Source organism: Leopardus geoffroyi, chromosome E2 (assembly GCF_018350155.1).
Source record: "Leopardus geoffroyi isolate Oge1 chromosome E2, O.geoffroyi_Oge1_pat1.0, whole genome shotgun sequence".
Taxonomy (NCBI): domain Eukaryota; kingdom Metazoa; phylum Chordata; class Mammalia; order Carnivora; family Felidae; genus Leopardus; species Leopardus geoffroyi.
Window position 1 is genome coordinate 59491084 of NC_059335.1, and position 11783 is coordinate 59502866.

At 52.2% G+C, this 11783-nt stretch overlaps 1 long non-coding RNA gene across 1 annotated transcript; it reads right to left on the reverse strand.

Annotated features, from left to right (window-relative positions):
* Positions 1-446: 446 nt before the first annotated feature.
* On the reverse strand, positions 447-11511 carry LOC123578426. Its single transcript, XR_006702388.1, has 6 exons — positions 11242-11511; positions 10565-10673; positions 10102-10304; positions 8247-8356; positions 3013-3164; positions 447-2022 (listed from the first exon to the last, which is right to left on the reverse strand). It is a non-coding gene; the product is annotated as an uncharacterized LOC123578426 (long non-coding RNA).
* Between the last annotated feature and the right edge of the window lie 272 nt (positions 11512-11783).

Genomic DNA, 11783 nt, shown 5'->3' on the forward strand with positions numbered 1-11783 from the left:
AGCCCTCTGCTGGCTGCCTGACCACATCTGCTCGCCACCCCACCCCTCCTTGTTGACAGGATTCTGGTTTTATTTGGCTTGGCAGTGGACCTGACTAAAAATATGCAGTTTCCCAGACTCCTTTGCAGCGAGAGTGGTCAGGTGACGGCGTCGCAGCCAGGATGACGGAGGTGAGCTGCCCAAGAGAACCCTTCCGCCACGACAGGACAGCGCGCCTCTAGCTGGTGTGGCCCTGAGCCTCACGGGTGCGGGGTACATCTTGTGACCGAGAGCCCACGGGCTCTGGGCCCCAAAGACGGGTGAGCCGGGCCCCCGCCCAGACTGCCCTCCTCCAGCCACCCGGGGCCTCAGACAGCCCGATCCCGTCACTGCCCACCAACGTGGTCCCAGCTGACGCGCTTGCTGAGTGTGAAGGGCTGCGGCCCCACCACTCCTGCAGGAGGGGACACCAGGACGCAGCCAGGTGGCCCCCATGGAAGCCGCCTCCCCCTCGCCCGTCTGAGACGGTCGAAAGGTACACCATCCAGTCGCTATGTTCTTGGCTTCCTGGGGGCATGGAATGGCAGGCTCCCTCCATGCCCTAAAATAAGTGTTGTGTTTGTTTTATCTTATCTGTTTCTGCAGTGAAACCAGCCTCCCGGTTTCCCGAGACATAAATATGATGCCCAGAGCTGCTTTCCCCCAACCCTGGGTGGTGAGTGACAGGGATCCCCTCCCAGGAGGGACCTCAGCGTCTGCATCTGCGAACCACGGTGGCCGCACGCCGCCTGCCCGGTTGGGGACAAGTGGCAGGGAGCTAGAGCAGCCCCCTGCACCCTGACATCTGCCCGGGTCTCAGACCACACCTGCCCTCACAGTCCCCTCCCCACTGGGGCCCACAGGAGAGCCCCGCGCCCCTCCCAGGATCCCTCACCCAGAGGCCCGGATTCCTCTGCACCCACATCAGGCTGACCTCTCACACCTCCATTCGGATGCCCATCTGGACAGCTTCCCTGAAACTCTGTGCACCTCCGGCCCCATCAAACCCTGCCTGCAAAGCCTGTGGCTGCCCACGCACGTGTCTGCCTTCCCAGTGGACTATGGGCCCCGACAGACATGCTGTTCGCAGCCGGAGACCAAAGCCGTCCAAGCACCCCGTGCACAGTAGCTTCTCGGCTAGATGAATGAGTGAGGGCATCTGGCTAACTCAAGGGGACCCCAGAGTTGAATGGAGAATATGCTCGTGCGTATGACAGCCGGGACAGGACAGGACGAAGACGGGAAATATTCAGATAACCACCCTGAGTTTTTCACTGCACTTAAGTGGGGTCTTGAAGAAAAGAGACTCGCTAGTCTCAGCACCCCAGGGGAAGGAGCAGCATGTACAAAGGCACCGAGGCACGAGGCAGCATGGAGCCTTTGAGGAGCAGGCAGTCGTGGGCATGGCTGAAACCTCGAGGGCATGTGTCAGGGATCAGAGAGGAGAGTGAAGGCTGGATCGTGGTTGTTGGCTTTTATAACAATATTATCACTAATCCTGCTCAGAATAACGGCGACAGTTATTACCTGCTGTGCTCTGTGTGCCTTACACATATCACCTCAATTCCCACAAGCCCCCTGAGGTGGGTCCTACTGTCATCCCCACTCTACAGAGGACAACACTGAGGCCCAGAGAAACAAACCGACTTCCCCCAGGACGGCCATTCGGAAATGGCTGAGCCGGAATCCCAGTCTCCGTCGGCCTGGCTGCACGACCGTGTTCTCAAGGGCCACCTTAGACCACGCGAGCGGCTCGTCACACTGGCAACTGGGTAACAGCTTTCCCCACGGCAAACTGCACAACGAAGCCTCGCGACACGCGAGCGCAGCATTTACCGGCCCTGCGCCTGGGCAGTCAGCCGGGCGTCCCCGCTGACACTGGCTAGGCTGACTTACGTGTGCAGGGGCTCCACGGCGCTGACCGGGCGAGCGGACTCCGCGTTCTTCGTCCTTCCTCAGGCCGGCACAGCCACGTCTCAGGCTGGCAGCAGGGCCGTGAGAGTGCTGGTGGAAACGGGGACATGTGTCTCCAAGCTTCTGCTTGTGTGAAGTTTGCTAACATCCCACTGACCGAAGCAAGTCAGATGGCAACACCTGGATCCAGGGGCGAGGAAACCCACCTGCCTCTTGGTAGACGGAGCTGCAAATCCTCAGCAGAGGGCTTGGCCACAGGGAGGGGTGAAGAGTCGAGACCATTTATGCATTTCACCTGCTGCAGGGGCGGGGGGAGGCTGACTTTTCCAGGGCTATGGCACACGCCAGTGGGAGAGCTGCAATCCCTGCCCGGACCTTCTGACCTCAAGACCCCTGCCCCACGTGGCTGGTGCTAGATCCCACCAAGAAAAACAGAAACTTCGCGGAGCACTTCAAATGAGCGAATTCAATACCTGGAACCGGTCGCTGTGGAGACGGAAAAGGCCCACGAGAGTGGCGCCCAGGGGACACGTAGGCACAGGGAGCAGCGAGCATCCCCAGACTGCAGGACGGGAGGGCAGGCGAGGGCCTGTCCCTACAAGCAGCACCATGGGCTGAATGCCCTGTGGCTCCCGCCTCCCCCCAGACCAGCCGAAAGCAGGGACGCGGGAGGCTGTGCAGGCAGCCGCTCAGGGCCCTGCGGCACAGGACGGACAAGGACGGGAAGAGGGGAGGGGCCGAGGGCCCCCAGAGAGCCAGCTATGGGGCATCTGCCCCTCCGTCCCCCATGTGCTCCGGGGCAGTGCTTCTCCAGCGGCCAGGACAGGGCACACACACCCGGAGTCTGATGTGGGAGGTCTTGGTGGGGCCTGAGACTCCACATTTCTAACCAACCCCCAGGCGGCGCCGACACCGTTGGTCTGTGGGCCACGCTTCCCACCACAAGGCACTGGCATGGAAGGGTCACAGGGTGTGCGAATGCCTTCGGGAAGACCGTGGCCTCCACTCTCCCTCCTTCTGTGAGCCTCTGAAGCAGGAACAGGAGAGAAAACCAAGATCCAGCAAGTACAAGAGACTCACCTGGGGTGTCCGGCTGGTAGGTGGCCAAGACGCGATGCCAGGCAGCCCCCTCTGCCCATTTATTTCGGGGCTCCAGGGACTGGCCCAGAGACCTTTATCCAGCACGATCTATAGGCCCCGCCTTTGCGTTCACAGTCTCAAATCTTCACAACCTGGAAAAGGAAGATTGTCAGCTCCATTTTATGCAGGAGAAAACCGAGGCTCAGGAAGTTTAAGGAATCCCCCACGGTCAGCAGCGAGGGAGGGCAGAGCCCCACGTGAGCCCCCATCTCCTGCTCCAGGAGTGACACCTCACTCGACAAATACTGACTGAGCACAGCACTCAGGCCCTGCTGCACAACGTGGGGCCTGTGATCCCCTGGCCTGGATTCGAGTCCACAGCAGCTGTGAGGCCTCGAGGGTCTCACTCGGCCTCCCTGGGACTCAGTTTCCTCAACTGTCAGACGAGGGTAACAGCAGTCCCTACCCTGGCAGGCAGTATCCAGTTGTCCCAGGCCATGCCTGGCACATGGCCACCTCTGGATTAACACCCACCCTTGTCGTAAGTCTGCAACAATCCCAATGCTTAGATTCTAGGCAGGGGAGACAGTCAACCGGCAAACGAAAACACAGTAATTTGTTAAGTGGCTGAGTGTCCAAGATTAGGGTTCCAAGAAGGTGGGGCACCGGGGTGGTCAGCGAGAGCAGCCATCACAGAACAGCAACATGGCATTGTTGTCGGAGCCCCTGTCCAGGCCTGGTCCGTGGCCACAGGTGCTCGTGCCGCAAGGCCGGGTGATCCGAGGGCTCCCAATGGGAGCGTGGCTCTGTCCCCAGCAGGGCAAGCCCAACCGCAGCCTGGGGGAGCACCTGCGTGCCCAGACCCCCTCCAGGGGAATGTCAGCGTGGAACTTTGGGGCCCTAGCACGGCTCCTGCTGGGCACCTTGGAGGCGGCCGTGGCAGGGCCACTGAGAAAGGTGGCACGCAAGGCTTGTTTCCCCAAACCGCTCAGAGACACTCAGAGCATTTCTGAGAGACAGGCAGGGATTTGAGCTTCTGGCACTTGTTTGCACAAAGGATCTCAGCCTTCTTTCTCCTGACATGCAGCTTAAACGTGTTCGCTGACCCCTGAATGGAATCCCACGATTCCCCATCTCCTTCTGAGAGAATTTCACGGGAGGGAAGGAGGAGGAGCTAAACGCATTGTGTCCTGTGGGCTTTATCCCCCCACTGACGGCTCTATCCATTCACGGTCCGAGACTGGATGCTGAATGTGTCTTCTGGTTTGTTTGGGTATCTTTTTTTCTCTTTTCTTTTACCTTTTAACTAAAACACAACACAAAGTAAGAGCTCTGATTGCATTCAGCTGTTAGGAGGGAAGTAAATACGCCTCCCCACCTCTGCTGGCAGAGATCAGACGTGACTTTCTCAAAAAACAAAAAGTGGAAAGTTTACAAACACAGGACTCAGAGTCTGCAATGGCGCACCTCCGCTCCTAGCCAGGGATTTGTGCGGCCTGTCCTCCCTGCTGGCCACACAGGCCTCTGCGTCTCTGTAAACCCACAGGCAAACGTGGCACCCGGGCCACTTTCCACCCTTTCACCAAAATAAAACAGTAAAGACTAAAGTATAAAAAAAGTATTTAAGAAGTAAAAATTAAAACAGTAAAAGCCCAGAAGAGAAGAGACAATCACCCCTGCATCGACTCAGGTCCCAGCAGCCTGGTCGGTCGGCAAATGGAAACATAAAAATATTTTAGACTGAAATTGGGCAAATAGTCTGGTTGAGTTCATTTTCCACAAAAGTCTTGCCCCAAACAAGCTTATTCATATACATGAAGTCTGAAAGCGCTTTTCCTTGCTGGGTTTTTGAAACCTGAAATATTTTCGGCTAAATGAGAAAATGTTCGCTTTTGAATGGCCTATTAGAACTGTCACGAATGTGATTTCTGGAAATAAACAAGATGGTAAGAAGGTTGGCCGGAGCAGAAATGTAAGTCAGCATTAATATCTGGTGTCATTAAATTATCCCTTAAGCCACGGTGCCCAGTGACACAAAAATTTTTGTGTTAATTCTCATACGATCACCTCCCTGGGTCTGCACAAATCTGAAAGGATCTCTCTCCAGAATCACTAATGTTATTTTCTTCAGTTTCTACATATCAAATAGCTCTCTCTGTTCTGCTAACAGACCAAAGTATTTGGGACATACAAGTTCATATTTTCTCCGTATCAATTTACAAAGGTTCACTTGATACAAATGTGGCTCAATAAACAATGTTTATTTTTTATGGGTTAGTATCTTGCTCAAGAAAATTAGAACTAAGTTTCGGGAAGATTTATTTTCATTTTAACTATTGTTAGCTGGTCACTGCCACTCAATACTTAAATGACTTTCCCCCCAAAGGGCAAAATCTTTAAAGCAGAACAGAATTTATTTAAACAGCTGGGTTTCTTGCACGATCATCTTGTTAATACGCAGACTTACGAGCAGTAGGTAACTTGCAGTTTGTAAATACACACAGGTAAAAAAAAAAAAAAAGCCAGCACATGATTCGATTAAATTTTTAAAGAACAATATTTTATCACTACTAGACGCAATGAAGGCATTCTACTATATTACACGTACTCATATCTATGTCCTTAAGTATTATTTCACATTTGGAGTCAAATTAATTCCCTTACCATCTTTTTCTTCCCCAAAAACAAACGATAACATCATTTTTAGGAAAAGAAATAAACCTCTCTCTTGGTATGCATTTCAAGTAGTTTCAACATGCATGCTTTTTTTTTTCAAATTAAAAAAACAATGTGGCAAATTATTACCTAAAACAAATTAAGGAATCCTGTTGTCCCGTGAAGAACAAAAACATTGGAATCATCCAAAATTGTCTTAATTTTAATTTTAACATTAAATATATTGAAGGATGTGCTCATCATATTTTGGGATTCTCCCTGGCAAAAGACAGGGACAAAAAATATTTGTTTACTTTTGAAATAAAGTAGACATTCTTCCCAGTGGAGGAGGAGGACACAGCCATCCTGAAAGCAATCCTGGGAGAGGAAGGGTAGAAGCCGTAAGAATCTGGCAGCTCCCATTTTAGCAGGTGCCGACAGAATAAAAGCCAAGGTCCGGGGTGCGTATTCCCACACGTATGGAAAAGCCGTTTTTGAGAGGGTGAGACTCTGATCCCATCACTATCTGCACATGCCTGATTTTCCTTGGCCATTTGTCTGCACATAAAATTCCACGCAGTGCTATGGCCATGTAACACCCTGCGTGATTATTACAGGAGTATCGTAAAGGTATCTTTTTTCCTGTGTAATATAAACAGGCCATAGATCGGATCTTGAAATAGCTACTAAGCTTCTTCCATTTTTATCTCAAACATCTCCGGGAAATACTTCTTTGAACGCTAGCCGGGCGCCGTCTCGGACCATTCCAGGAGGGCGACACATTTGCTAATTAACATTTGGCTTAAATACTTTAAATACTTTGACAGCTCGGCGTGTTTCAAGTGAGGCCTCAAAAACTCTTTACTTCTTGCGTTTATAGCTGACTGGACGCACCCCGGGGGGAGGTGAAGGGGGACCTGATGGGGGGACCTGATGGCATTTCGGGCTGAATCTCAGTGTCTTCCCCACCCCCACCCCCACCCCCACCCCCACGGGCCACTCCAGAAGTCACAGCGCCATCTGCCGGGCAGCAAGGGAGCCCGCGTCAGAAGGCCAAGGTTTCTGCTCTGGCAATCCAATTAGAAAGCTTCAAAAATGTGTTTCAGTCGCCCTGTGCCGTGGTTTCATAGCCAGGAGGGCAAGGACGGGATACTCCAGGCAGACGCGCAGCAAAGTGGCCACAGCCTTTTGACGTGCCTCTGGTCTGCAGCAATCTTGCCCTCCCCTGTCACCCCCAAAGAGGAGGTTAAAGAGAGTGAGAGCATTGCTATGTTTAATTTCTAAGAGTTTTAGATGAGTTATGAATTTCTGGGGCGAAGATTTATTTTCCCAGTGGTCGGCACCCACCTTTTCCTCCCCACACTCCCCCCGGGCTGGGGGCAAAGGGGGTACACACACACACACACACACACACACACACACACACACCCGTGCTCACACCCACCCTGGGGTTCTTTAACCTGACAAGGCTTCACGAACACGAGAGCACAAAACTAGGATAACCCAAATATTATTCTGAATCCCCTTTCCAGGCACTTAAGCAAAACAACTACCATTTTTGAAGTTTGTGTAACTTTTCCCTAAAAATATAATCACATTCCGATTATCCATCCGAATGAGGTCAATTTCTGGATTTTCTTAGGCAAATAACTGGCTTGCTTTTCTCATTCTCCCTGCTCCTAACCGATCGCTGGATTTGCCTTGAAATTTGAGCATTAATTACTTTCTCTTCGTAATTAAGCGCAGGGTATTCTTTTCATCGGAGAACTGTGTCCTTTCAAAACTGCCCTGACTCCCTGGAATAGTTTCCTGAAAAGAAGTAAATTGTAGACTAGAATATTAACATTCTTACAATCCTCCCAATATTTCACAAAGACGTTCAGAAGATTTTTAAGAAACAAGCAACTCATGTTAAATGAAAATTACAATTAAATTTATTAAGTATCACAAAGCATCCATTTTTAAAGAGAAACATTTTTACTGAACCTTACTTTTCTTTATTGCACGTCATAAAAATTTTTTTAAGTGTCCTAGGAGCCTCAAGTCAGGCTTGCTATTGCATTACCGTCAGGGATTACTTCATTTCATATATATATGTGTGTGTGTGCGTGTGTGTGCGCGCGCGCGTGTGCATGTATACCAAACTATTTACATTTTGTAACTTAATTTCTCACTCAGTTTGAAAGATCTGGACATTATAAAGGCAAGCTCATTTTCTGCTGGAACAAAATGAGAAAATGAAAATTTTTAAATTCATTTTATTAGGTAAATTCAGTGGGGACTCACTGCTCGCCCTGAAATAAGCCAGCCTCCTTCTGTGTACTCTCGCCATCTTTCGGAGCCTCAAAATGAGAAGTAGAGGGAGTCACGCTGGTAAGCACCCTCCCCACCCCTCCCCTCCCCATGGATGTTTGTGCAGAAACTGTAGAGGTTCCTTTCCCAAAAGCCAGAGTGGTGCCGAGGGCTGCCAGAGGGGTTCGCGGAGGAGCCCTACAGACAGTGTGCTGGTAGAGAAAGAAAGGGGAGGCAGGACGGACGGACGGACAGGGGCAGAGAGGCGCTGGAGGAAGAGTACTCACAATTTCCAATGTCTGCTGCTGTCTGTCTCCTGGTCCCGGTTCCAAAAGGAAATGTGGCTGTTTTGTGCAGAACCAGAAATGAGCATCCAGGAAGCCAGCAAACTCACTAGCTAAGCGATCAATAGAGAAACACAACAAAATAAATTACCAAATTTGGGGGGAGAGGGTTTCTCCAATAAAGGAAAAGAAAATGCGTCAAGGGGAGAGGGGGTGGGCAAGAGCCTATTTTATTTTTTCCCGTGACCGGAGCTGGGCCCCAGGTTGGCCTCAGTGTGAAGCCGGGTATTTGCTCTCCTGTACCCACATGACATAAAGGGTCACCCGGCTGACTCAGGGCTCGGGCTCCCGGCAAACCCCGACGCCCGCTGTGTGAGTTGTCCGAGTTCCTGCCGCAGATCTGAAATGAGTTTTCCTATGAAAATACACTGAAAACTCAGCGACCCCCGCCCCTAACGAATGCCTTCAGTGACAGGAAATGTTAACCATTTTAAGTGCTTTTTATTTGCATTTGCTCCACAGCTGAAGGAGTGAGGGAGAAACGTACCCTTAATGGCTGGGGGTGAAGGAGACAGAGGGGGCAGCCGGGCCGGCAGTTTCTGGGCACGGGGGGAGCATCCTGGGTCCTGAGTCACCCCAGACGACAGTGACCTCGCCTTGAACGCCCGCAGAAGGAGGAAAGGGTCTGCACGCTGCAGTGAGTCGTATTCCAAATTCTCTCGTGTTGTTGATAAATGAGAAGCCGGCACCTTCTACCCGCCAGCCAGCCAGCCGGGGAGGCTACAGACAAGGGCCCATCTTGCAATGTTTGTGGTGCCAAGACGTGTTTGTGTGAGTGTTTTCTCCCCGGGATCAAAAGGGGGGAAAAAAGATTTTTCCCCCCAAAATCAACTAACCACCGCGGCTCGGAAACACAGGGAATGTGTACAACATTGTCCTTCAGAAATCCATCTTGAATTTTTTTTATGTCCTCTCTTTGATCAGAGGCTGACAAAGAATGACATTTTTCTCCATTCTGTTGCATTTAACATGGACTGGCACGGGGTGAGTTTAAACAAACAGATGGCCCAGGCATGAAGGTTCCTTTCAGTCAGAGAGGCTGGAGGTGGGCTGGCCTGAGGGGGCGGGGCGCTGCTGTCGGGGGGACTCGGTACAGAGAGGGGGGCAAACAGGGCAGCATCCCCGGGGCAGTTAAGACAGGACTAAACCCATGATGAGAACCACGTACGCTACCTCCATGCTCTGGGCCTGGGGTCCCCCTTCGAGCCCACAGGGTAATGGGAAATCCTTCAGCAGAAAGAGACGGCCCACTGCATTCCAAGGTGTCAAGGAAGGAAAACAAAACAAAACAAAAACCCTTCCAAGTGGATTTCAGATCATCGAGTGCCCAGGGAGTGCACAGTAAGAAGGGTAGGCGGGGAGAAGGGCCAGGTGCTTGTGGGAAATTTTGCACCAGAGCCTAGCTCTAGGCCCCTTGACAGGCAACGGGACACTGAGAAGGGCCAGCCCTCGGTTGAGAGGCTTTAAGGGCAGGCATAAGCCGGGCCCACTCCCTCTAAGCCCCATCAGAACAGCCACTTGTGGCCTCCGTGTGTGGACTCTGAGCCACTGATACATGGCCACCAGGAACCAGGAGGATGCACACACCTAGGACACATGTTCCGGGACATGTGGACACTCTGAGGTCACTGCTGAGAGCCACACAATTGTGTCTTCCCCGCATCGGAGAATGGAGGTGTTGAATGATGCCTGTCTCCCCATGGATGTTCCCCTTGACCTCAGAGACCCTCCAGACCCCTCCTCCTCAAGTGCACGGACCACAGAAGAGGGACAGACCTCCTCACCACTGCCCACGTACCAGGCGTTAAAAGAAGTCCCCAAATCCCAGCCAAGTGTTTGGATGAGGTCTGTCAGCTGGCATCGGGGCCAGTGGGTGATAATGCAGAGGGCACATCGCAAGAGATGGTTCAAGCCGGCTTCTCTGTTTTCCCTTGTTCTGCACCCCCCACAAGCATAACCTCCTCCCCGTGCTCCTTCCTCTTGTGGGCTCAAGGTGGGCAGCTGCAAGGAAGGGAAGAAAGTTACAGTCGGATGGAGTAATTTATTAGCAATCATGAACGCCCTCGAGAGTGCAGTCAATTAGAGGCCGTGCGTTTACTAGAAGCTCAAGCAGACCAGGGGAGCTGGGGACGCTAACCACAAATACTGACAAGGCCACGCAGTGAGCACAGTCAGGGGCCCTGTGGCTGGAGGCCCCCACAGCCCCGGGGCCGCCCCGCCCTCGTACCTCCCATGGCCGTGTCTCCATTCCCCGAGCTGACCTGTCCCCAAGCTCGAGTGCTCAGATTCCAGCTCTCCACCACGCGGGGCAGACACAGCCCCATGCCCAGAGCTGGCAGCATCCTGACAAGCTGGCGAAGGCAAGAGAGCCTACAGGGGGAGGAAGAGGAAGAATGTTCTAGAAGAGGACAGAGTCCAGACTCTGGGCCAGAATGCAGGCAGCACCCACACACTCTTCTACTGGTCTTTCTCTGAAACACAAACAATAAACCAGGGGCGGCGGGAACACGTGTAAAAACAGCGTGCGGGCTGCATACATACACACACGCACACGCACACCTTCTTGGAGTCATTTATTTAAAGCCCAGACTATGTCTTCTTACTAAGGGCCTTTTTTTTTTCCACACTGTTTTAGCCCCTACTCTCACAGAGCTTCCCTCCTTAATGTAAACGTAGGGATTTCCCACAGCACTGGAGCTGGAATGTTCTAAAATGCTAGCATCGACACATTTCTACTCCATTTTATTACAGAAACGTTATTTTATGGCACGGAGAGTGTGGTGTGTGTGAAAAGCAGGCAAAGGAGGGGTCCTCCTGCAGAGGGGGGGCTGCCCGCAGTGCCGCTGCCTCGTATAAATCCCCAGAAGTGACAGTCAAGCAGGCAGGAGAATTTGGGAAACCAACAGACAAAATATACAGTGCAGCCCGTGGGCCTCACCTTTACAAGGCAGAGAGAGCTTCTGGAATGGATGGCCCGGGACCTCCGGGGCCGCTCATTAGGCACTTGATGAATTGGACGGGGGGCCCACGGCCCTCCTGGGGTGGCGAAATGCTCAAAAACCAAGTTTTATTAACCTAATAAAATGAAAAGGAAAAGAAAAGTCAGGGAAATTTCAGCTAAAAGGATAAATGCAGGAAGCATAGTGAGTTCACCTACTTTGACTATATTTAGACCCATTCTGGCGGACAACAGCAGTTCCCACAAAGACCCCGCGTTCCTGATGCTGGATCTCAGCTGACTGGCCAGCAATGTGCCACGGCTGGTCTGGGGACATCCGGGGTGCCTTGTGCTCACGCTCTTAGGAATGAATTATAAGCCCGTACTTTTTCACCTCCTCTAATGCCAAAGCCAGGGAGTGCAAGAAGGGAAACCGGCAAAGGGCACTCCTTGGGGCAAACAGGGGTTCCGGAGAGTGACCCTGCCCGACCCTGGGCAGGAAAGGAATGCCATCAGCATCCAGGAATCTCAGAGCGCCCACC